The 23504-nt window shown below is 44.0% G+C and overlaps 1 pseudogene; it reads left to right on the plus strand.

Annotated features, from left to right (window-relative positions):
- The first annotated feature begins 11156 nt into the window (after positions 1-11156).
- On the plus strand, positions 11157-11620 carry LOC143637853 (large ribosomal subunit protein eL31 pseudogene; annotated as a pseudogene).
- The last annotated feature ends 11884 nt before the right edge of the window (positions 11621-23504 follow it).

Genomic DNA, 23504 nt, shown 5'->3' on the forward strand with positions numbered 1-23504 from the left:
AAAGGGCGGTTTTCAGCTGCTCTTAACGAAGCGCGAGTCGTTAATTTCCGGGATGGATGTATCACCCAGAGTGGCGAAATGCAGGGTCCAGAAAGCTCTAAGAAGGGGATGGAGGGTGGCGCTCTCGTCGGCTTCCTCGGGCGCGCATCCCAGCCGTCGGTGGCTCTCGCCCCCCCCAGCCCCGGTTCCGGAGGCAGCCGCGGTGCTGCGAGCAAGTCCGCCCACCTCACCTAATCCCGGGCGCAGTGCCTCCGCCTTCAGCTCGGGGACTCGTCCTCTGCAGGGTAGCGCGAGCCCCCCAGTAGAGATCCAGCTCAGGCTTGGAAATAAATAGAATCTCTATCCATTAAAAAAGGTGCTCATTTTCTTCTTGAAAACTTTTATTATAATATCAATCGCATATCATATAATTTACCCACTTAAAGCGTACGACTCAATTACTTTTAGTATATTTATAGGTTTTTGCAACCAGCTCCGCAGTCAGTTGTTGAGTAATTCCATCACTTCGGGAAGAAACCCTTTATTCCTTTAGCTGTACCCCTGCGGGTCACATAATCTCCCCACCTCACATCACGAATCTACTTCCTGACTCTCTGGAGTTCCTACTTCTGAACATCTATAGGAATGGAATCATCCAGCATGTGGCCTTTGTGTTGTTGTTGTTTTTTTCCCCCTTCCATTTGCCATAAGGTTTTCGAGATTCATCCATGTTGTACTACACATCACTACTTATTTTATTTTGTTTCATTTTTTTTTTTTTTTATTTTTTTTAGATGGGTCTCCTGTTGCCTAGGCTAGTCTGGAACTACTAAGATCAAGTGATCCTCCTGCCTCAGACTTCCAAGCAGCCTGGAATACTGAATGCTGCTGGTATCACCCAATGGGCTCATTTCTTTTTATGACAGAATAATATTCCATGTATAGATTATTTTCATACAGAGGCGAAGAGGCTGGCATTTTCGCCGAAAACTTCTTTTCCAGAGGGAATTAATTTTAAAAAGTACAAAGCATAAGAGTGACCTACTGCACCTATCTGAATTTCAGAGGTTACTCACTGACCAGGAGGAGCTGGTGGGTTTTGAGAGCTGAGCCCAGAGCAGATTCCCTAGAAGGGCAACCATAAATGAGTGAAAGATCATTATATCCAGCTTCCTGTCTATACAGGAACCCCTTGTTCAAAACCCCAGCTGTTCTTTGAAAATTTCTAGCTTCAGAATTTCCTTTCAAGACAATTCTTTCCATTTTCTGACAACTCTTCTGGTTAGAACCTTCTTCGTAAGTATTGTTTCTGTCCCTACTGATTACTGCCCAGATGGTGACTTTAGGGACTCTTTTTCTGGTGGGGTGGAAAGGAAGGAAACTAGTTGTTTAATCTAGAAATCCACACTAGGACATCATTGGTGGGCAACCAACAGACTTGGCAGATTTGTAGTCCAAAGTCAATTTATTTTTTTCTTTTAGATACAGAAGTACTGAACTTGGGTGCTCTACCATTGAGCTACTTCCTCAGTGATTTTTATTTTTATTTTTTATTTTGAGGCAGGGTCTGGCTAAATTGCTGAGACTGGCCTGGAACTTTGATCCTTCTGCCTTTGCCTCCTGAGTTGCAGTGATTATAGGCATTGTGCTACTACCCCTGGCTATAGCTCAAAGCTTTAGAATAATGTTGACAGGACTTTTAGAAGGTTTCAGTGGGTAACAAAAATCAAATCAGAAAATTATGGGATAATAGTTTCTAAACTACAAAATACTATGTCATTACTATTGACAACAGACTACTGGATTCAGCCTGGGTATAATGTATGATGGCTTTAAGGAGGAAGATAGCTAACGATGAGGTACACAAACTGGAAAGGAAGGTTGACATGACATTTGGATAGCCTCAGACCCCCAGCAGGAGAGAAGCCTGATGTACCCCAGGCTGCTATCAGCTTTGTAGATGGAACAACAGGCTCATCAAAGCTGTGGGTGAGACAAAGCCTGAAAGGAGTGAAGATTCAGTAGAATTTGGAGGAAGAGTGGAGCCAATCCAGTGATAAATGTTTCTGACAAATGACAAGATGCAATTTAATACAGATCATTCAAAGTGCAGTGTGTGGAGATGCATGGCTTGACAGCTGTTTGTATATTAAAAAAAATGGGGGATTTCAGGCATATACAGCCTCAGTTGTGCCAGCATTGTGACACAACTGCTGGGGAAGTCAACCAATTATTAATGCATTATTGTATAATGTGTTACAGGGCGTGGTGTCAGGGATCATAAAACAACAGTCTGTGGCACAAATCTAGCCTACAGACAGGTTTTGCTGGGTCTGCTAGCAAAACTGAACTGCAAAATGTTTCCATTAAAAAATCATTTGCATATTTAGCAATAATTCATGAAAATGGATCTAAGTGGCACTCCCCTTTCTCCACAAAGAAGCCCTCTTCACCATGCCTGATTTTAGGACTGTCAGCAAAAGAGTCTCTGCGAAAGAGTCCAATGTAGATAAACTTCCTATTTTCGTGTTGCCCTGTTTTACTTGGCCACTGGCCGGGAAGATACCAGCACTCCGGGTGCTGGACACCCCCTTAATAGTTTTTCACAAACGTGTCCAGTATAGTACTTGGAAGAAATGTGCAAACAAGGCCTCTGGCCTTGAGCTGGGGCTTCACAGAGATGTCTACATTCTTAAGATAAGTTACAAATGGGCTCCATGGTAACAGCTGGCAGGGGGAGGAAAGAGAGGGGAGAAGAAGCTCTCCCCTTCTCAGGTGTTGTCCTTGAAGAGTTAACTTGCCCAGAACAGTGAAAGAAAAAGCTGCTTTTATGTGAACTTCTGTAGACTATGAACTTCTGAGCCCCTCTCCTTACATGCTGGGTAGAAAACTCTGAAACTACCTGAACTTGGGGTTCAGGGGATTAATTGATTACAGCAAAAGCTGTGCCCTCTGAACCTGGCTGCAGCCAAATAAAACTATTTCCTGCTTTCTTCGGTGCCTTGCCTCGTTTGTCCCTACAACAGGATAATTTCAGAGGACTGTCCATATTTCTACTTTCTAATGAAAAAGAATATCAGAAGATGACTGCCTATCTGGGGCTTTATTCCTCCCTGGCAACATTGGCTGCCCCCTCTTGGAGGTTTATGCCTTCTCTGGTTTGCCACTGTCCCTGCCACCTTCCATTAATCTCTAGCAGAGAGGTGGGGGACAGCTGCCATGATTCACCCCGGACTCATCTCACTCATTTGCACCCTCCAGTCATTGAGTGTGGGGCTTATGCACTGACAAAGGGAGGGAATACTCCTGTGGAATTTTCAGTCGGTAAAAACACAGCCAAAGGGCTGTGATCTGTATGAACAGGCCCATTTAAAATTCAACAAAATAAAAAAAAAATAAAATAAAATCAAAGTTCAATTCTCTATTGTAGAATATTTCAAACATATACAAAAGTAGAGAGATAGCACACATCTATCTCTTCATAAAGAATTGTTTCATCAATTCCTTCATGATATTTGCCTCTACCCCTGAAAATCCCAGAGAGGGTTTAATTTATTTTACTAAAACTGCATTAGGTATGCCCGACAGGTAACCACAGTATGATTACTGCACCTAACAAGAACAACGGCAATTGCTTAGCCTCATCTCATACCTAGTCTACGTTCAAGTTTCTACAACTGTCTCTGAAAGGTATGTTTAAATTAAGATCCAAACAAGATACATACTTTGAATTTGACCAATATATTTTAAAATTTCTTTTAATCTCTATTAATTCTCTTTCATTCCACAGTCTATTAAAACATTTATGTGACAAATCTGCCTAATTGCATATCGTGGAGGGGGGGTACTGGGGATTGAACTCAGGGGCACTCAACCACTGAGCCACATCCCCAGCCCTATTTTGTATTTTATTTTGAAACAGGGTTTCACTGAGTTGCTTAGTGCCTTGCTTTTTGCTGAGGCTGTCTTTGAACTCAAGATTTTCCTGTCTCAGCCTCCTGAGCTGCTGGGATTACAGGCATGCACCACAGCACCCAGCTCCTAAATTTTTTAGTTGTAGTTGGACACAGCATATTTATTTATTTATTTATTATATGTAGTACTGAGGATCAGACCCAGCACCTTGCACATGGTAGGCGAGGTGTACTGCTGAGTCCAACCCCAGTGCCACTAATTGCATTCTTAAGATGTCCTTTAACATGTTCTTAAATCTCCTATGGCAGTTAGATCTATATAATATTCACATTTATTTATTTGAAAAATACCTATTCCAAGGGGTACTGTATACTATTTCACCACAACAGAAAGTACATAATGTATAGTTGTGTTTCATTTTGTGATGTTAGTTTTGTTGGTAATATTGGATTGTGATCAGCCTAATTTCCATTAGAGAATTACTCATTAGCTCTAACCTAATTATTTCAACAACCAATGTGTAGATCTACTATTTTTTAATTGAGGATTATACAATGATAATTTTCTGTTCTATTATTCCTTCTACTCTTATGACTATGTTTCAAAAAAATCCTTTCTCTGTTTAGTTTCAAGTATTTAGTTCTTCTAAAACACAATTCACAGAGAAAAGACTGAATAAATAACTGCTTGATTATCTTTTTCTATGTATCTTTATAATAATGAATTGATGCCCTAATAATCTCCAAAGGAAACCAGTTAGTTTTAAATTTTATAGCTGTTTTTGGAATTATGATTGATTTAAAATGAACTGCAGTGGTAATGTTGAATAGTTTATCATGTGCTTATTAGACATTTATGTCTTTTTGGTGAAGTGTTTGTTCAAACATTTTGCCCATTTTTTAATGGAGCTGTTTAACTTTTTTATTATTGAGTTGCAAATTTTTTGGAATGTTTTAGATATAGTTCCTATGTTGGATATATAATTTGTAAATAATTCCTCCCAGTGTATTAGTCAGGGTTCTCTAGAGATACAAAACCAAGAGACCATTAGCAACCAGGTTACCATACACGTGAGGAATGTATTGCACTTGACATTATAACTGCTATAACATAATTAAATGATAAGACATTTTCAACTCCATTATAATCAGGTTTTTTTTTTTTTTTTTGTATATGTGTGTGTGTGTGTGTGTGTGTGTGTGTGTTACTGGGGGTTGAACCCAGGTCTTCATGGTAGCCAAGCACTGAGCTACATTCCCAGCTCTTTCTATTTTGAGACAGGGTTTCCTTAAGTTTCCCAGACTGGACTTGAACTTGTGATCCTCCCGCCTCCATCTCCATAGTAGCTGGGATTACAGAAATATCCACTGTGCCTGACTTTCATTTAGTCTTATGGGATCACTGTTATATACATGGTCTGTCATTGACTAAAACATTGGTATGTAGCACATGGCTATAATTTTTCTCTTTTTTATATTTGGTTTTAATATGTTTCTCTTTTTTTATAATTGGTTTCTTTCTTTCTTTCTCTCTTTTTTCCCTCCCTCCTTCCCTCCCTCCCTTCCTTTCTTTGTACCAGGAATTGAACCCAGGAGTGCTTAATCACTGAGCCACATCCCCAGCCCTTTTTATTTTTTATTTTGAGACAGGGTTTTACTAAGTTGCTTAGGGCCTTGCTAAGTTGCTGAGGCTGGCTCTGAACTCACGATCCTCCTGCCTCAGCCTCCCTAGTTTCTGAGATTACAGATGTGCACCACCATGCCCTGTTCTTTAAAGTTTTAAAGCAGAATAAATTGATTTGACATTTCTCTTCTAGTACAGGCATTTTTAGTGCTATAAAAATTTTTCTTAAGTACTGCTTTAGATGCCTCCCACAAATGTACCATGTTTTAATTTTTGTTTGATTCAAAATATGTTCATTTGATTTCCTTTCTAATCCATGGATTATTTAGAAATATGAACTTAGTTTTCAAACATTTGAGGATCTTCCAGATATCTTTCTGTTATTGATTTCCAGTTTAATTCCATTGTGATCAGAATTCCTTTGAATTCTTTAAAATTTCTGGGGCTTTTTTATAACCCAGAATATGGTTGTTAGTAAATGATAATGTGTTGTTATTGGGTAGAGTATTCTATCAATGTCAGTGTTATCAAACTGGTTAATAGGGTTGTACAAGTCTTCTATATCCTTGATTTTCTACCTATTTGTTTTATCATTGAGAGAAGGTTAATTATAATGGCTTTTTCTCTTTTTTCCTTTTAGTTCCATTTCTTTCTGCTTTATATAGTTTGAAGCTCTGTCGTGGGGTGTGAAATGTTAGGATTGATTAATTGACCCCATTATCATGATTGATTGATTACTTCATTTGTTCCATTTGGCTAGCAAAAGTCATATCAGTTTGGCTCCTGGATATTTTTGACACAATTTCAAGTTTTTCATAGTCTCCTTGTTTCTGGCATTATAAGATATTCCAAAATAATTTGTACATATCCTTCTGCAAACCTGGAGTAAATCGTTTTTCCTGGAGGCGTGGCTCCTTTTGTTGGAAAATGTTACTTAGAGACTATAATCTGTGTGCTAGGGTTTCTTACAGGTATTCCATTGTAGCCATATTATCTAGGCTTTTTCAGTAGGCAGAGCAAGGAAATTCAGATTTTTTAAAATGAGAAAAAGAAATTCTAGTTTACAGTGACATTTCCAATTAATTTTTTTTTTTTTGTTACTTTGAGAGAGGGTCTTGTTAAGTTTCTTAGGGCCTTGCTAAATTGCTGAGGCTAGCTTTGAACTTGTGGTCCTCCTGCCTCAGTCTCCTGAGAGGCTGGGGTTACAGGCATGCACCATCATGCCTGACTTATTTTTGATCATTTAAAAATGACTGTTTGTCTTATTCTTTTATTGTTTATTTTTTTACGTATAAGGAAATACACATTTGTATTCTACATCCTCCTCTTTTCATTCAAAAGTCCATTTCATTCCTTGTTGACTTCACTAATATGTTCTGAAGAGCCTTTCAAAGTTGCAGCTAGATCTCTTCCTCACTCCTTATCACAGTTTCGCAGTACTTACTAACGTGAATGTACCACCAAGTGTCAACCAGTCCTCCGCTAGGGAACATTTGGATGGTTTCAGTGTTCTGGTGTGGGGTCACAGACAGTGCTGCAGGGAGAAGTTCTAGTCATACATTGTTTTGGAGACTTTGCTTGTGTGTCTCTGGGATGGATTCTAGAAGAGGGAGGGCTGGATCTATCAATTAATCTTATCTATCCATCTACATCTTATTTATATATCTATATCTGTATCTGTATCTATATCTAATCTATATCTATATGTCTATTCATCCATCCATCCACCTATTATATGTTTCCAGATGTGCAACATCACTTTTAAGGATGTTATTGATACAATGATTGATGAACATGAGGCATCTAGAATCCACATTGTAAGAGCAGTGGTTTGAGAACCTGGGTGTACTGATGCTAGAAAGTTCATGTAAATAATGTGCTCTAATTCCAGGGCGGCTTCACTGAATGTGTTTCCTGATTGCCATCAAAGGAAGCAGGACCTACCGAGGCTTGGACGCAAGGCCTGACCAGTGGAGTTGCTCAGCCTGCAGGGGTGTCCTGCTCTAGGAGAGGCCCAGGAAACTCCTCGTTCACCTGCTGCTTCTGGCTCCTGGATTCTGTTCTTTTGCCTTTAGCTTAGTTTATTTCTGTTTTATTTTAATCTTATAACCTTTTAAATATTTTGAAAATCATCTTATTTAACTGATTATTATTTTCTTGTCTGAATGTTTCTTTCTTCTTAAACTTTAAATTTTTTTTTTCTGCCTTGACTATTTCATTCTTTTAAAATCTTTTGGTAATGAATACATTCTTTCCCTTTAAAAATTTGTTACACTTTTCCCTCTGATCTTAGTCTTTTCACTTATTTTCTTCTTAACTTTTCCTTATATCTATTTTTTTATCTTACATATTTCCTTTATTATTATTATTATTATTATTATTATTATCATTTTTTGGTGGTGCTGGGGATCAAACCCAGGGCCTCAGTGCATGCAGGGCAAGCATTCTGAGCTATATCCCTAGCCCTACTTTCTCCTTTTTAACTTAAAAGTGTAAACTGGAACTCTTTTTAATTATTTTTATTTCCTCTGCTGGTTGAATGGCCCCCAAGTAGCATAGCCAGGCATTTAGGACCGACAAATGGACAGGGAAAGACACATTGGTTTATCCCCAGGCCATCCCCAAGGGATGTGGATCTGGGAGGACAGAGGACTAGGAGAAAGAAGGCGACATTAGAGAGAGACAGGGGAAGAGAGAGATCTGACCACGTCTCCCTCTCTGATTCTTAAGTCTGGTCTCACCCATGCATTTTCTGAGGTTTGAGTGTGAGCCAAAAATATTGCCTTTTGGTATTAGCCAATTAGATTCAGGCGTTTGTCACTTGTAGGCAAAAGAAGTCTTGACCGATGGGGTGGTTGTGCAATATGGTATTTTACTTTGATGTTCCATCTTTCAAGTTTCTTAATGAGAATTTCTTTCATAAGGCAAAGCAACATTCTTTCTGACCAAGAAAAATTACAAAAATTGCCGTAATCTTTCCATCTGTTAAACTGGGCTGGGTATACCAATGTGTCCTTCTCTGTTCCTTTGTACAAAGCCAGCACTCTCCAGCGACGCACTTGATACCTCCACTCAGAGAACTCATAAACAGCCTAAACTGGACTCAAAACACCACTGTTTTTTCCTTCCCCAGCTCTGCCCTAGTCTTTTTCATTCTACAAAATGTGTTCTCATTCTACAAACGGAGAGGAAACCTTTGTTTCTTGAACACCTGCGTTGAGCCGGCCTGCTGCCCTTGCCCTATTACCTAATGCGTTCCTCAACCCTTTATATCTCTCCCTTTTGGAGACTGCATGCTGAGGCTCAATAGGTTAGGTAACTGCCCAAGCTCCAATGTCTGCGAAACAAAGGAGATGGGAGTGACAAAGTCCCCCTGACCCCAAAGCACAGGCCTTCCTAGGTGTTTTGCTGCGGGGCTGCACAGCCAGGCTTATACCGCACGGTGGCGCTGCTGCCATGTCCCGGAAGGTTCCTCTGCGCGCTGGAGGTGGGTAGGGGAGTCACAGGACCTCCATTCCCTGGGATTCGTCCCCAGCCTGCAGGACAGCCTCCCTATGGCTCCTGGAAAAAGGAGTTGCTCCCCCCAGGTGGGCGCCGGTGGGAGGGGCCGGGCAGAGCAGAGACCCTTTCTGTCCTACAGACTGGCTGAGCCTGGGCTAGAAGAACCTGGAACCAGAGTTTGGAGTCCTGGGTGCCCCAGCAAGAGAAAAGAGGGTGACCACAGGACATCTTCGCTGAGGCCACAGGAAAAAACGGTCCCCATGGGCACCAGACTGCATTTACTGTTTGGAAAAATGGCTCCTTTGGAAGCTGGCTGTTTCACCACCTGCTTTGTCTGTAAGGATTGATCTGTGGGCCTCGCCCAGGGCGCAGCCTTTGGAGATTCTCATCAGAAGCAGCCTGGCCATCCACAAACCGTTAAATCTTTTTACCAGCTCCACACTGTGATGAGCTAGGCATCAGCTGCCTGACCATGGACTTGGCCTGCAGTAGCAATATCAGAATATAAAACTGTGACTGAACTCTAGGACCATGGCTTTGCTCTGCTTTTCAATGCTTCCTACAGTCAAGCCATTCTCAGCCCCTTATCATGGAGGAGTTCACTGAAGCCCCTCAGAGAGCAGGTGGTGATGGGGAAGAGGTAGATGAAGAAGACCACAGGGGGCTTTGGGAACAGGGGTGCTTGTCCGTGGGTCAGTGAAGCAAGAAGCAGAGGATGTGGGCTGCTGAGGACACTTAGTCCACTTGCAGTTCTGCCTTTTCCCTGTCTGTGAGCTGAGGGTTGTGGCAGAACTTTTTTTGTTTTTTTCTGGTATTAAATTTTCATTCATTAACTGTCCACACAAAATCAATTAAACTATTTTGATTTATTTTTAAGATGTCATTTTAATTTTTTTATTCAATAGGCAACACAATTCAAAGGGTTCAAAATAAGTAGTCTTTTAACACAAACAAATCAGCAACTTAATTTTCTAACAGAAAAGCAGCAAGACATTAAAAGACAATCATGGAAAAAAAAAAGTGTGGTAAGAGTGTCACACTTGGTATTGCAAAATCTTTTCCCTTGAGTCCTGCTTGTCTTTAATGTTGGGATATTTTTGATGTACAGAAATTGCAACGTTTTGTTAAGCCATGCATTTCCCGGTATGATCTCATTGCAGCCTGGAGAGTCACTGCTCATCCTGAGATCTGTGAAATTCTCTTCTTCTGCAATTGGTTTTTCATGGCTTCATGGTTTGCTCTCTCATCGACCTCAGAGATGTTTTTATTAGTGATGTGATTGAGAGGCAGAGCAGAGGTGGTGTGGCTACTGAGAATGGTGCTTTTGGAGTACAGTTGGCCTCAAGACAAGCAGGCTGAGTGGGTCCCTCCTGCTGGGGAAGAGGGCCTGGGGGACTGACTTGGCTTTGGGACTCAGGGGTGAGGCAGACTCTGCCTACAATCTGGTTGCCCTTGTCTTTTGGCTCAATGTACAGGAGTCCCAGGGCTTGAGGTGAGTGTGGAGAATGTGAGAGATTCTAGACCTGGGGTTGCAAAAATCCAGACGCTGGACACGGGAATCTAGGGAGACTGTAAGAGTGCAAACTCTGAATGGGAACCAAGGTGGGCCCAGTCCACCAGACCACCAAGGTGAGTCCTCCAGTACCAGCCACCTCTTCAGGCAGTCGAGTACTCCATTGATCAGGGAGGCTTTTGTCAGAATACACCTGGTAGCCAGCTGCCTGTGCTGTATCCCAGAAAGTGGCACCAAAGCAGCTGAAATGTCCCGTTTGTATCACATGTAAATCCTTAGGAAATGGAGTCAATGAACACATATGTCAGATCCTGAGGCAACTCCAGGGTCATCACCACTGCTTCCAGCCTTGGTCCCAGCAGGAGGAGGGGGCGTGCTTCTCACCCCCTTGCACTGCCTCCTTGGATGTTGAGGAGAGCCATGTGAACCTTATCCATAGGGGACACCTGTTCTGGACAGCCATGGACACAGCTCTTGGCTGGGAGGCGGGAGATGAAGCATTACCTTCAAGCCATCCCCAGTTATGTGACCTCAGGCTGCATGCTGCTCTTTCTTGGGTATAAGGGTCCTCGCCATAAAATAGGATGGTGTCTTTCCAACAGGGGCCAGGCAGAGGATAGCAGATATGGCTTCCACAAAGGATAATGAGAAGCAGCAGGACCGTTCTGCCATCAACCAGGCAGTGATCTGAGAATGCATCATCAGCATTCACAAGTGCATCCTTGGAGTAAGCTTCAAGAAGAATGTCCCTCAAAGAGATCTGGAAGTTTGCAGTGAAGGAGAAGGGGACTCCAGATGTATGTGGGGAGAGCTAGGCTCAACAAAGGTGTCAACAAAGAAATAAGGTATGTCCCATAGGGTCACCCTGTGCGCTTGTCCAGGAGACACAATGAGGATGAAGACAAGCTCTGCACCTTGGTAATCCTTGTCCTTGTTACCACTTTCATTCATGTTGTGAATGAGAACCAACCACTGATTGTCCATTGTAAAACCACCAAAAAACCGTGGGATAGTGGTCTTGCTCCAACCTGTATACAGTTAACCAAATATGGAAATAGTGGAGATGCTACTTTGGAAAAGGAAAAGTGAATCATTCAGGTGCAATCTACCCTTGGCATTCCTCCTCCTAAGGCTGATGGAACCTGGTTGCTGACCTGGGTTGCTTTTCCTGGCAGTGCCAGCAGGTGGCAGCATCCGCCTCTGCATGTGTTTGTCTCCACCAGGCGCTCCTCTGAGACTCTAGTGTAGGACCCAGATTAGTTCTTCATTGAATTCACAGTCCAGTTCTCACCTCCCTGGACAGGAAGGGGCCGGGGAAGAAGGGATCCAAAATCCCCAGGACAAGGAAGGTTTGGAACCAGAACAAAAACTTTGTTTCTCTCCTCAAAAAAGCACAGATCAGCCAGTAGAGAGGGAGTCGGGGGACTGATGTGAGCTCTTTCCTCTTTTTTTTTGGTAGCAGCGATTGAACCCAGGGGCACTTAACCACTGAGCCACATTTCCAGCCCTTTTGTATATTTTATTTAGAGACAGAATCGCACTGTCTTAGTTGCTTAGAGACTTACTGAGTTGCTGAGACTGGCTTTGAACTTGAGATCCTCCTGCCTCAGCCTCCCGAGCCACTGTGATTACAGGCATGAGCCACTATGCCCCGCTGAAGGGTCACCTTGTTCTTTTTGGAAATCGTAGTGTCCCACCCTTCCTGGAAGAGGCAATTTTGGACCTAGAGGGTTAGGACTTCTCTCTTGGGGTCATTGTCTTCAGTTAGAAAGGCCAGCTGACACTTCAGTGGGGTGGTGGCGAGTCCTTTATTTTTGATGTGTACAAGTTTGAAAATTTAATTCACGCTACAGTTCATTTGTTCAAGAAAAAGAAAAAAAAAAAAAGAAATTCTCTTATTTCTTTGTTGGTTTATAATGAATCTGGCCTCCTCCCCCCACACAATGATTAGTGAGAAAAACAATGAAATGTTCAACTTGATTTCAGTCATGGGACCAGAGTTAAGCCTGTCTTGTTAAGCAATCATAATTTCTCTTGCATAAAAGTGGCTTATGTCTCAGATTACCTTCCCCAGCTTCTCCCACTAAAATGGTGTTAGGGTGTGTGGACAGACAAGGGCAGCTGTGTGACATCTGGCGGGAGGAAGGAGTTGGGATCCTGGGGTGTGGTGACCGCTGATTTCCCGGCAAGGGGTGCAAGGGCCACTGTCTCTCCCTGGCCACTGACTGCACTTGAAGCTGAGTTTATGTAACTCATGGTCTACTCCCTCCTGAGATGGCCCAAGCCCCACTGAACCGGGCTCCCTCCCCTCCTGTGAGTTCCCTTGCTGTGCCACTGTGTCCCCTGCAGGCCTGCTAGCTCACAGCTCAGCAGCTAGACCCCCGGGGATCTGAAGCTGGCTTGAGACAAGTGGATTTCTGAGGCTCTTCTGCCTCCCAGAGTCCTGTTGTCACAGGCAGAGGCTGGGTGGATTTGGAGTAGTGTTGGATGCCACTTCTTCCCAGAGTTCCAAGGGGAGGCTGGGACAAAGGCCCCTCTCTCCTCTGAGGGATGAGTGAGCCAGATGCAATCACATGGTTCCCCTGGCTGGCTTTCCTCTTAGATCCAATCCCACCACCCCCAGGCAGGAAGAAGAGGACTACAAGTCTTGCTTCTCGGGCCTGGTCATACGTTACATAAAATTTCATGGCCACACAGGTCACACCTGAAGAGGAAAGATGCAGGAATCCAAAGAGAGGGATCCATTTTCTGGAGAGAAGAGCCCAGCTTAGCCGCTTTTGCCTCGCAGCATAATCTTATTTTGCAAGTCAGATGCCAAATATGACTGCATTTTTCCTACCTCTATCAAAGCTGTGTCTCTCTTTAAGCAGAGGATGCTTCAGGCCAATGAAGATGGAGTTATGGGGTCCTCCTCAAGGCAAAAGAGCGAAGCACATCCATAAACTTTCACATATCACCCTCTGTGCTCCAGATGTTTCCAACACTGAATAACGGAACCACAGGAAACCAACCTGCTAGGAACAACGTGAAGGCTTTGTTCACAAGGGGAATCCATCCTCTAGTTGGTTTGGACTCTGTCCTTCCCAGGGAGGGTGCAGTGAATCAGATGCCACTCAGAAGAAAACAAAACAAAACAAACAGACAACGACATCAAAACAACAAAGACATACTGTGAAAAGATGGCCTAGCCCAGCAGGATGCTCTCTGAGCCCATAAAATCTGCAGAGGAGGTGCTTAGCTCAGGGCCAATGTGAGACCAAGCCTTTGACAGGATGTGAAGGAGGTGACTGGTGGGCTCCGGTCCAGGCTCCTCATGTGCCCTCTCCTATTGGAGGAAAGATGTTGCAGGTAGTTCAAGGCAGCAGAGGACGCAGAAGGCTGGGTGGTGGGTACAATTCACTGTCTTTCTCAGTGCTGTGGGACACGCAGTGCAGGGTGTGAGTCTTCATCTCTCACACAGTTTACCCAGGAGGGAGTCACTTGGGGCAGAGGTGAGGCAGATGATCACACTCATGGGGACTCACTGTCACTTGTGTCTGGACGTCAGTCATTCAGATCTCTGTGTGTGTCCTTGCAAATGCATGTACAACTCTAAGAGTATTGCCTGATGCAATAAGCAAGTCATAAATTCCAGCAGTTCGTATTATCCTGGAGACACACACATAGGAACAGAGACACCCAACGTGTTCATCCTCATAATCAAAGACTTAAAGGTACTTGTGTATCTTTTTATCAATGCACTTGAATCTATACTTGCAGATGTGGATATACCCAGTCATACATAATAATTATAATTAACATTTATTGAAAATTTATTGTACTATAAGCTCTGTATAACACTAAGAAGATTAACTCATTTAATTCTGACAGTAATCTCATGAGGTAGGTATTATTAATTACCCCCCTTCGTAGCTGGGTGAATGGAGTCACATAGAGGTTAACTCAAAGTCACAAAGTAATTGTAGTAATTTAGTATTTGGTAAACTTGGGATTCAAGTCCAGGTGGCCTGGCCTCAGTACATTATAACCAGCAGCTCTTCTGCCATCTTGCTCATAGACACCTACCATCTCGAACACAGGCTCCATTACAGATTTCCACCCAGGTGTCTGCTCTTTGGGGGTTTGGGGGAGGAGACTAGGCATGTCTTCAGGTATCTTCAGGTAAATGGAGTTTTGACCTTGTCTGAGGACCTCCAGACCCAGCCCTCTTCCTCACCTTGTCCTCTGTAAGTACTCGATGCTGCCCACGGGAGATTGTGTTGATTTCTTGGTACTTTCCTATTCCAGCTCTCGTTCCTCACTTTCATTTCAGGACCAGGTGTCCTCCCTAGAGGCTTTGAGGTGGGTCCAACTGGGAAGTCCTTTGGGCTTCCTGGGGGCTGGAGGAAAGGTCTCTGCATGAAGGGGAGGGCCAGGAGGCCCAGCAAGCCTTGTAGCCCCAGGCACCATCGTGACACCTTACCGTGGCTCCTGGCTGAGTGGACATGGGGCTGGGTGTGGGCTCTGATCTGGGGCCAATCATGTGCAGAGGTGGGGGAGAAAGTCATGGTTCAGGAAAAGCTCACATGAGCTGGAGTCTTTGAGATCCTCTCATTCAGCCTCCCCATTTTATAACTGAGAAACTGAGTCTTGGAGGTGGGAAAGGATGTGCCCAGGTCACCCTGCAGTCCTCAGCCTGGCGTCTCAACTCTGAGCCCAGATTTCAGCGTGTCATGAAGGAGGATGGTGGGGGATGGGGGCAGACAAAAGCTTCCTAAGATATTCAGGACAACTAAAGACAGGGACATCCAAAGTCACAGTGCTTCCTTTGTGTGCTGAGAAAACTTTAACGCAGACCAGAGACCTATTTGAAAGAACCATGAAGGTGCTCGGTGAATGAAGAACTCACCCTTGACCCAGAGCCCCGGAAGCCTCTGGCTCAGGAGGGCTGAGGATTCCTGAACGCATTTGCATTTCAGTGACCAACTACCCTGGGCATGGCTGCATGTGACCCCACCTGCCTCTGGCAGTCCTCTCTGTGGCCAGACGTTAACATCGGCCCTTCCCGGGGCCAGCCTCTGTCCTTCACCCCTTACCTGGTGTTTCTCACTGTAATCTCCCAGCAGCCAGCCTGGGCAGCACTATCATCACCTTCACCTTCACCTTCCTCCTCCTCATCCTCATTTTATACATTAAGAAATTGAGGTTCAAAGAGATTAAGGAGCTCACCTGAGGCCCCTGGATTAGCTGTGAGCCTGGTCCTTGACCCAAGGCTCAGCCCTTGCCCAGCTGCTTGCCTCAGTTTCAGAGAGTCTCATCCTCAGTGGCTCTAAAGACTGGAAGGAGGGAACCTGTCTTAGGGTCCAGATCATCTACCAGCACACACCTGCGGGGCTGGGGCACACATGTCCCCTCTCATGCATGCGTCCTGGCTTTCCTGGCCTTCAAGAAGCTGTGGCTGCTATCACCTCCTCAGCTCAACTTCCCCACCTTCCTTTCTGTCCTCTCTTTTGATTAAAGCACAGGTGGATTCTTTTTACCTCATATTCCTAAGAAAAGGTTAGGGTGTAATTTTGTTTTGTTTTGGTGGTACTGGGGATTGAGCCCAGGGATACTCTATCATCTCCAGCCCCTTTCATTTTATTTTGAGACAAAATCTCACTAAATTGCCCAGGCTGGCCTCTAATTTGTGATCTTCCTGTCTCAGCCTCCTGAGTAGCTGTGATTACTTGTGGGTGCCACCATGCCTGGAAAGAAATAATTCTTAGAAGGAGGCTACAGGAGAAAGGAAATGCACTTCAGACTGTGAGAAAAGATGCTTGTGGGAGCATAATCTTGGATGCTTATGAACTCAAATCTCAGCTGGGGCAGCTGTGCACGGCCCCCAACCTAGCACCAGGCCTTAGCGCCACACCTGGGGGCTTTGGAAAGATCTGGTGTTCTGTAGCACAAGTCAGGCTCTAGGTGACACTGGAGTTGGGTCTCACTTGGTTGTTTTGGGTTCACTCTGTTGTGCTGGGTTTCATTTCTGGTCCCCTGCATGCCCAGGCCACCCAGAACTGGCCAGCAGAGCAGTGGCTGGCTCTACAGAGGGGCAGGTGGCTTCTCATTATCCTGCTCCAGTTCCATGCCCCTCTCTGGTCTCTTTTGGCTGCCTGGGTCTCCTGCGGGACTTGAAGAGGGCCTGACTTCTCTTCTGGCTGCCGTGCGTAGTTCTTCAGTTGCCCACTTCATTACTTCTAGTGATATCCAACCCTGGAGAAGAGTATGAAGGGAGACTCCCCAGACTGTATATTCCAATACTTAAAAGTCATAAATCAAGTGAATAAATTTGAATATAATATTCTCTATTCTTCATCCTTGAAAAGTTTACCTTCAAAATAATAAAATTGAAAACATGCAATGTTATGATTTTTAGGTGCACCATATGCAAATTACTGAAGGCAACTGAATCTCATTATTATCAAATATACCAGGGTTTCTGTTGATGGGCTGGTGATATTTGGATGAGTAGTAAAACAAAGGCATTTATAATTCATATATATGTACACATTCTTTAAACTAAATTTTCTTGCCTCGATTTCAGCAATTATGAGGAGGCTCCACTGGGATGAGGGGAGAGCTGGCCCTTTCCTTGTGTCGTCTCTGGTCCTTTCTCTGTAGTGGAGCAGCTGGTCTTTTCAGTGGGATTTCTTACAAGGTGCTCAGGTCTCCCAGAAGTGAGTCTTTCAGAAGGGATAAAGAGGAAGCTGCCATTTTGAAGAGCACATTCAAAACTTCCACGGCACTGCATTTGATAGCAGGAGTCACAGGCCAGCCCAGATTCCCTGTGGAAGGAACCACACAGGCTTAAATACCGGGAGATCCTGTTCACTGGGGCCTTGTTGGAAGGCCAGTCCCACTGTGTTAGGAGGGTGTGTTATTGTAAGAAACCCTAAGGCCTGTGGTGTTTGCTCTGGGACAGTTAGAGGAAAGATGCTGAGGAGCTTTGAAGACCATGTGGCTAATGTCCTGAAAGACTGTGAAGAAAATGATTGGATTCTGGAGAAAAAAAGAAATGAGACAATCATTGGCAATGAAATTAAGTGAGACCTTCATCTGTCATGATATGGGTCATAAAGGGCCCCAGACCTTTGTGGTTCTGGCTAAGGTGATTTCCAAGCAGAATATTGAAAGTGCCCATCAGTTGGTTCCAGCTGACTCTGATAAGATAGGAAAATACAAATGAACTAAAGAAGGAATTGTTCATTGTTGGAGAAGAATTTAGGAAACTTAAGGAACCCTTAAGTACTGTTTTTCCTGCAAAAGACTCCTCAGTGTAAGAAATGGCTTCAGGGCAAAGGTAAAATACAGGTGTTGCCAGTAAATTTCAGTCTCAGGTAAAGATGAAGCCAAGGGTGTGTCTGTAAAACCATTTGTTAATACCTCAGAAAAAAATTAAGATCATGTTTTGTAGATACTTGGGGTAAACAATAGGGCTTCTGAGAACCTAAGGGGTGTACCTCTTAGATCCTCTCTGCTAGACAACAGGGCCAGCTTAACGTAGAGAAGGGCCTTATTAGGAATAAATGGAGCTGTGACTTTTTCTAATGGCGTAAGTTATAATTTGATATATAAGAAACCCACAGCAGTTTTGAAATAATTGTACCAAGTTGGATTGAGAGAGACATAGAGGGTCAAAATAAAAAATTTCCTTTCTACGAATAGGAAGCCATTGAGAGAAGGCAGGTATTTGACTACAAACACTGTGATTTTTTTTTTTAATTTTTTACTGGAAAAGGAGAGATAATTAAGAGTAGTTAACTAGGGACATCCCCTTCTAGAGAGCAGGACCAAGTCCCAATGCAGGACCTAGTGACATGTGCTTGGCTTGATTTTGCTCTGTGCAAGTGTTTCCTTATTTTAGAATTGGGGCACTGATTGCAGTTACCCTGTGCTGGCTTTGTTGTGTTTTGGGTACAGGAGAAGATAACTTGTCTCTAGGGTCACAGATCTTTAGATCAAGAGGAACTAGCTTCAAGGAACCTCACCTAAGGGGCCTCATCTGTACTTGGACTTGATTTAACAAGCCAATTTGAATTTGGAGCCTGAACCTGGTGACATAATAATAGCTGAGACCTGGGGGTCTTGGAAGATGGATTTGTAGCACATGTTAGAGATATGTGATTCATTGGGAGCCAGGAGTAAACTGTGGCAGATGGTTCCCAAAAATAGCCTTCAGGGAATCATACTTCCTGATATTTGCCACCTTAAATCTGGGTTGTCTCTGTGACTTGCTTTTGACCCATGGAAGCGGTGACAGTGATGCTACGTGACTTCTGAGGACAGGTCATAGGAAACGTTTTGGCTTTGCATGGGTCTCTTAGGATGCTCTCTCTGGGGTAAGCCAGACATCATGCTAGAAGTTTAACTTCTCTGAGACTGTTACACTGTGAGGACGTCAAGCTAACCATAAGAAAGGCCACATACAGAAAACAATATACTCAGCCTGAGTCCACTTGTTCCGCCATCCCATATATGGATGAAGATGCCGCCATCTTGGATAGAACAGTATAATTGAGCCTGCATTAGGCTCTAAACCCTGTGCCATTTACTTGCAACTGCATGAGAGATCTGCCCCCCACCAGGCAAACCCGGTCAACCCCCAGAACTGTGGGAGATAAAAAAATTTCAGTTACTGAGTTTTGGGATTTGTTATGTAGCAGTGGATAACCAAAACAGCCCCAAACAGCCCCCAAATGGCACTCATTTTAATAAGAAAATGAAAATTAAACTGTAAACAACCAAAGTTTAAAATGAATTCTCATGTAAGTTTTAAAAATGTTATTTTTCTTTAAGATAAATTTCATCTTATAGATAGCATATTTTCTATAAATATATTTTCTTTTTTTTAGAGAGAGAGAGAGAATTTTTTAATATTTATTTTTTAGTTTTTGGTGAACACTTCATCTTTATTTTATTTTTATGTGGTGCTGAGGATCGAACCCAGCGCCCCGCGCATGCCAAGTGAGGGCACTACCCAACTTGAGCCACATCCCTAGCTCCCATAAATATATTTTCTAAACAAAATTTTTAAGTAATCTGGGCATGGTGGCATACTCCTATAATCCCAGTGACTCAGGAGGCTGAGGCAAGAGGATTGCAAGTTAAAGGTCAGCCTTAGCAACTTTGAGAAATCCTGTCTAAATAAAATAAAATAAAAGGATTGGAATGCAGCTCACAGGTAAAGCACCTGATACTGGTGGGGGAAGATGTTTAAGTAAAGCTGAATTTTAATTCAAATCTTGAACATTTAATAACATCTTAGTTAATTTAAAAATCAAATCATTTGCAGTTGTAGCGTTGTTCCACATCCATTTAGTTGCCAGTGTAAAGAATCAGTATCATGCTTTATGCATGCTACATCTTGACATACATCTGTGAAAACGTAGGAGAATTATGAATTATTTATGCTGGAAAAATGTCCTCAGCTTCCATGTGTAAGTGTATTCTGTGCGAATTTGTGGAACCATGAAGAGAAGCATGAATATGTGCCCTTGTCACCACTGAGAAATACTATTACTATTGCATTCTTCCTTTTGTGAGAAAGAATGCCTTAATGAACTTATCTTTTCTCTTACCTGCAAGCTTCCATCATTAAATCCTCCTTACACTCCAGAGAAGTGTCCATCTCTGATGAAACACATAACCCACAGGTTTGCACAGTCTCCTTTTTTAAAAGTATTTTTTTAGTTGTTGATGGATCTTTATTTTATTTATTTATATGTGGTGCTGAGAATTGAACCCAGTGCTTCACACATGCTAGGCAAGTGGTCTACCACTGAGCCACAACCTTAGCCCCACTGTCTTCTTTTATTTATTTTTAAAATTTTTAAAGTATATTTATTTATTTATTATTATGTGGTGCTGAGGGTCGAACCCAGTTCCTCATACATGCAAGGCAGGCACTCTACCACTGAGCTACAGCCCCAGCCCCCACAGTCTTCTTTTAATTCAAGAACATAACATGAAAGATGTGAGGCGTTTCCCTGAGGCCTGAGCAGTGTTGTTCATGGGATATAGATCATCCCAGTTTGTGCTGAATGCTGGGTACCAAAGGACAGCAGTATCCCTGTGTTCTTTGAATTTTTGTGTACATGTACGTGGGCGTGCATGCATATGTCTGTGTGGGATTGTGCGTTTGAAATGTGGACCGTGGGCTGGGCAGGGACTTCTTTTGCCTACATCTAGGGATACTATTGCTTCCAGCCATTCTGTACAGGTCTCTTTGCTTCTCTGCTAGAGGTGTGTGGGTCTCTAACCTTGGAAGATTAATTCCAAGCACACTTCTTAGTTGTTAGCCTGGTATATTAGTTAGAACATTTTTAGCTGTGAGTAATAGACGACCAATTTAAACGGGCTTAAGCAAAAAGGAAATGTATTGGTTTCCATAACTGACGAGTCTGAAAGCTGAAATCCAGGACTTAAGTTGATTTTCAGGGCTGGGGGTTAGGGAGATCTGTGACTGACTGTGGCCTGACCAGGAGTCTTAGAGTGGGGGATGCTGTTCCCTTAAGGAAGGCAGGCCGTCAGACGACAACAGGCCCTCCATATCTGATGATAACATTTCCTGAAATACAGCTCCTCAGGCTAGTTATGAGGCACCTGGGCCAGATTTCTCAAGCAGCTCAGGTGGTGGGCACTATCATGCCACCTGAAGCAGATTCCTTACCCACTCCTGTTTCAAAGCTTTCCATCCCTCACTGAGCCACCAGTGTGACGTCTCTCTGCCGGGGCAGAAGTGGTTGGCATGTCTGAGCCTGATTGGAGTGGGAGACTTGCCGGGCACAGATTACCCTTTCCTGGGGTAATCAGAACACTCAAGCATCTCCTAAGCATGGCTCCCCAGAATCTCACCTCTGCAATGACACAATATAGAAATGTCTGCACAATAAAAACCAAAGGAGCCACTTCTGCAGAGCAACCAGGAGGGTCACCCTTCCCGCAGAGGTCCCCCTGCAAGCCCTGTGGATGAAGGCTCCTGAGGACAGCCTGTCCCAGACATTTCACTCACATAGCAGCTCCTCCACGTGGAATCCCTGGAAGTGAGTTCTGCTTCCCAGTTGTCCCTCCCTCCATTCACTCTCCACTGACCCTCCTGGCTGCTCCTTCCTCCCCTCTCCCCATCAGCCAGAAGTCCCCAGCTTTTTTGAGTCTGCTGAAAACTAATCCCTAGAGGAAAGAAAGGAGGGCTGCTAAGGCATGTCTTCAAGGCCGCCTGCCCAGGCTCCATTAGGCCTGCTGCCTACGGGCACTGAGGCCGGCCTCCGCCCTGCGCTGTTGGAATCTGTGGACTTGTGTGTGGGCCACACCTTGTGGGCCAAGACACATCTGATGGGCTGGGGCCTCTCTTCTGGAGCTCAACCCCCAGCTCTGTCCTGGGCAATGCTTCCTCCACCCTTCTCTGTCCCTCCCTCTTTCCTTTTCCCTTTTGTGTCCCTCCATATTTCTTTCCCAATCTCTGTCCTTCAGAAATCTCTTTCTCCTGGTCCCAAGTGAGGTTGGTTAAACAAACCAACCAGACCCTGAACACCACAGGTCCAATCAAGCCTGTAAGGACGTTTGCTGACATGAAGCTCATCGCGACACAGTATGGAGGGGAGACAGCAGCTCTGGGGACAGCAGCTCTAGGGACAGGAGAGGCTGGAGGAGCTCCATTTTCTAACTACTACAGTTCCTGCTCCCAGCAACAGTCAACGCAGATCCCACAGCACAGAGTCATATAGCTAACCCCAGAGTGTCCCCTTCCTTTCAACTATGCCCTCTGGGGTCTAGGCCTAAGTCTCTGGATCAAGACCCTTTGAAGACCCAAAGAATGACAGATCCAGCCAGAGCCAGGAATGCATTTCAAAGGCTGGCTTGTCCCTCCTTCCCCTGGCCCACCATGGTGTTTGTCACTTCTTACCCCTGGGAGTATCCGGAGGGCCTGACCATGGGGAAAGATGAAGGCAGAATTGTTGGATCAAAGTCCATACATACAATAAAGGCTTCTCCCAGCCCCACCTAAGGACATGATAATGCGCCTTTACTCACAGACAGAGCAGCAGGCGGGCCCACCATAAACCATCTCTTATTACAGAGCCAGAATCTTTTCCATCTGTGTTTAAGCTGCAGCCTATGAAATGATGTCTATAAAAATAAGGCTGGAAGTGAAAATATTGAATGCAATAAGTGATGGCGGCATTGTGTTCTCTCCTGAGGGATGCCCTGGCCAGAGAGCCTTCAATATTCCTCCCTAGGACTCGGCTTTGTTTTTCCTCATAAAGTGTTGTTCCATTTGTTAATGGGGAAAACGGGCCGGATGGGGGAGGTTTATTCAGTAGAGCTGTGGTGCTGGGTGTTTGTACCTGCCTGGCATCTTAATTTCTCTTCCAAAGTGGAGTTGTTCAGCTGCAAAATGAAAGCCAAAAGCAAAGTTGCCCAGGGGAAGATTCATGGGCCAATTTCCAGCACACGGCTATCTTTCTTCTCATAAGACCAACAGTACATCCCACCACTATTTTTTTAAAAAATATTTTTAGTTGTAATTGGATGTAACGATATTATTTTACTCATTTATTTTTCTAGGTGATGCTGAGAATTGAAGCCAGTGCCTCACACATGCTAGGCAAGCTCTCTACCACTGAGCCACGACCCCAGCCCACATCCTACAAGGATTGTGACTGTGAATCAGACACCATCCCTGTTGTCCTTCTCGGATTCGACAGAGGTGTGTATGTGGAGGGTGTCAGGGAGGGGAAAGGGGATCCTCAAAGAGTAATTTGAGGCAGATCTGAGAGCATAAACCCTGGAAGGGGATATAGGCAGATACACAAATAATAGAACCAGAAGGAAAGTTGAGATCAAGGAACTGAACGGTTCTCCCTGAGTTCAGAGGGAGAGACGAGGCTTGGGAGTGGATGGCTTTTGAGTGGAGTTTGGAAGGATGGGTTGGATGGGGAACCTGGCCTCCAGG

The sequence above is a fragment of the Callospermophilus lateralis genome, chromosome 14 (assembly GCF_048772815.1).
Source record: "Callospermophilus lateralis isolate mCalLat2 chromosome 14, mCalLat2.hap1, whole genome shotgun sequence".
Lineage (NCBI taxonomy): Eukaryota > Metazoa > Chordata > Mammalia > Rodentia > Sciuridae > Callospermophilus > Callospermophilus lateralis.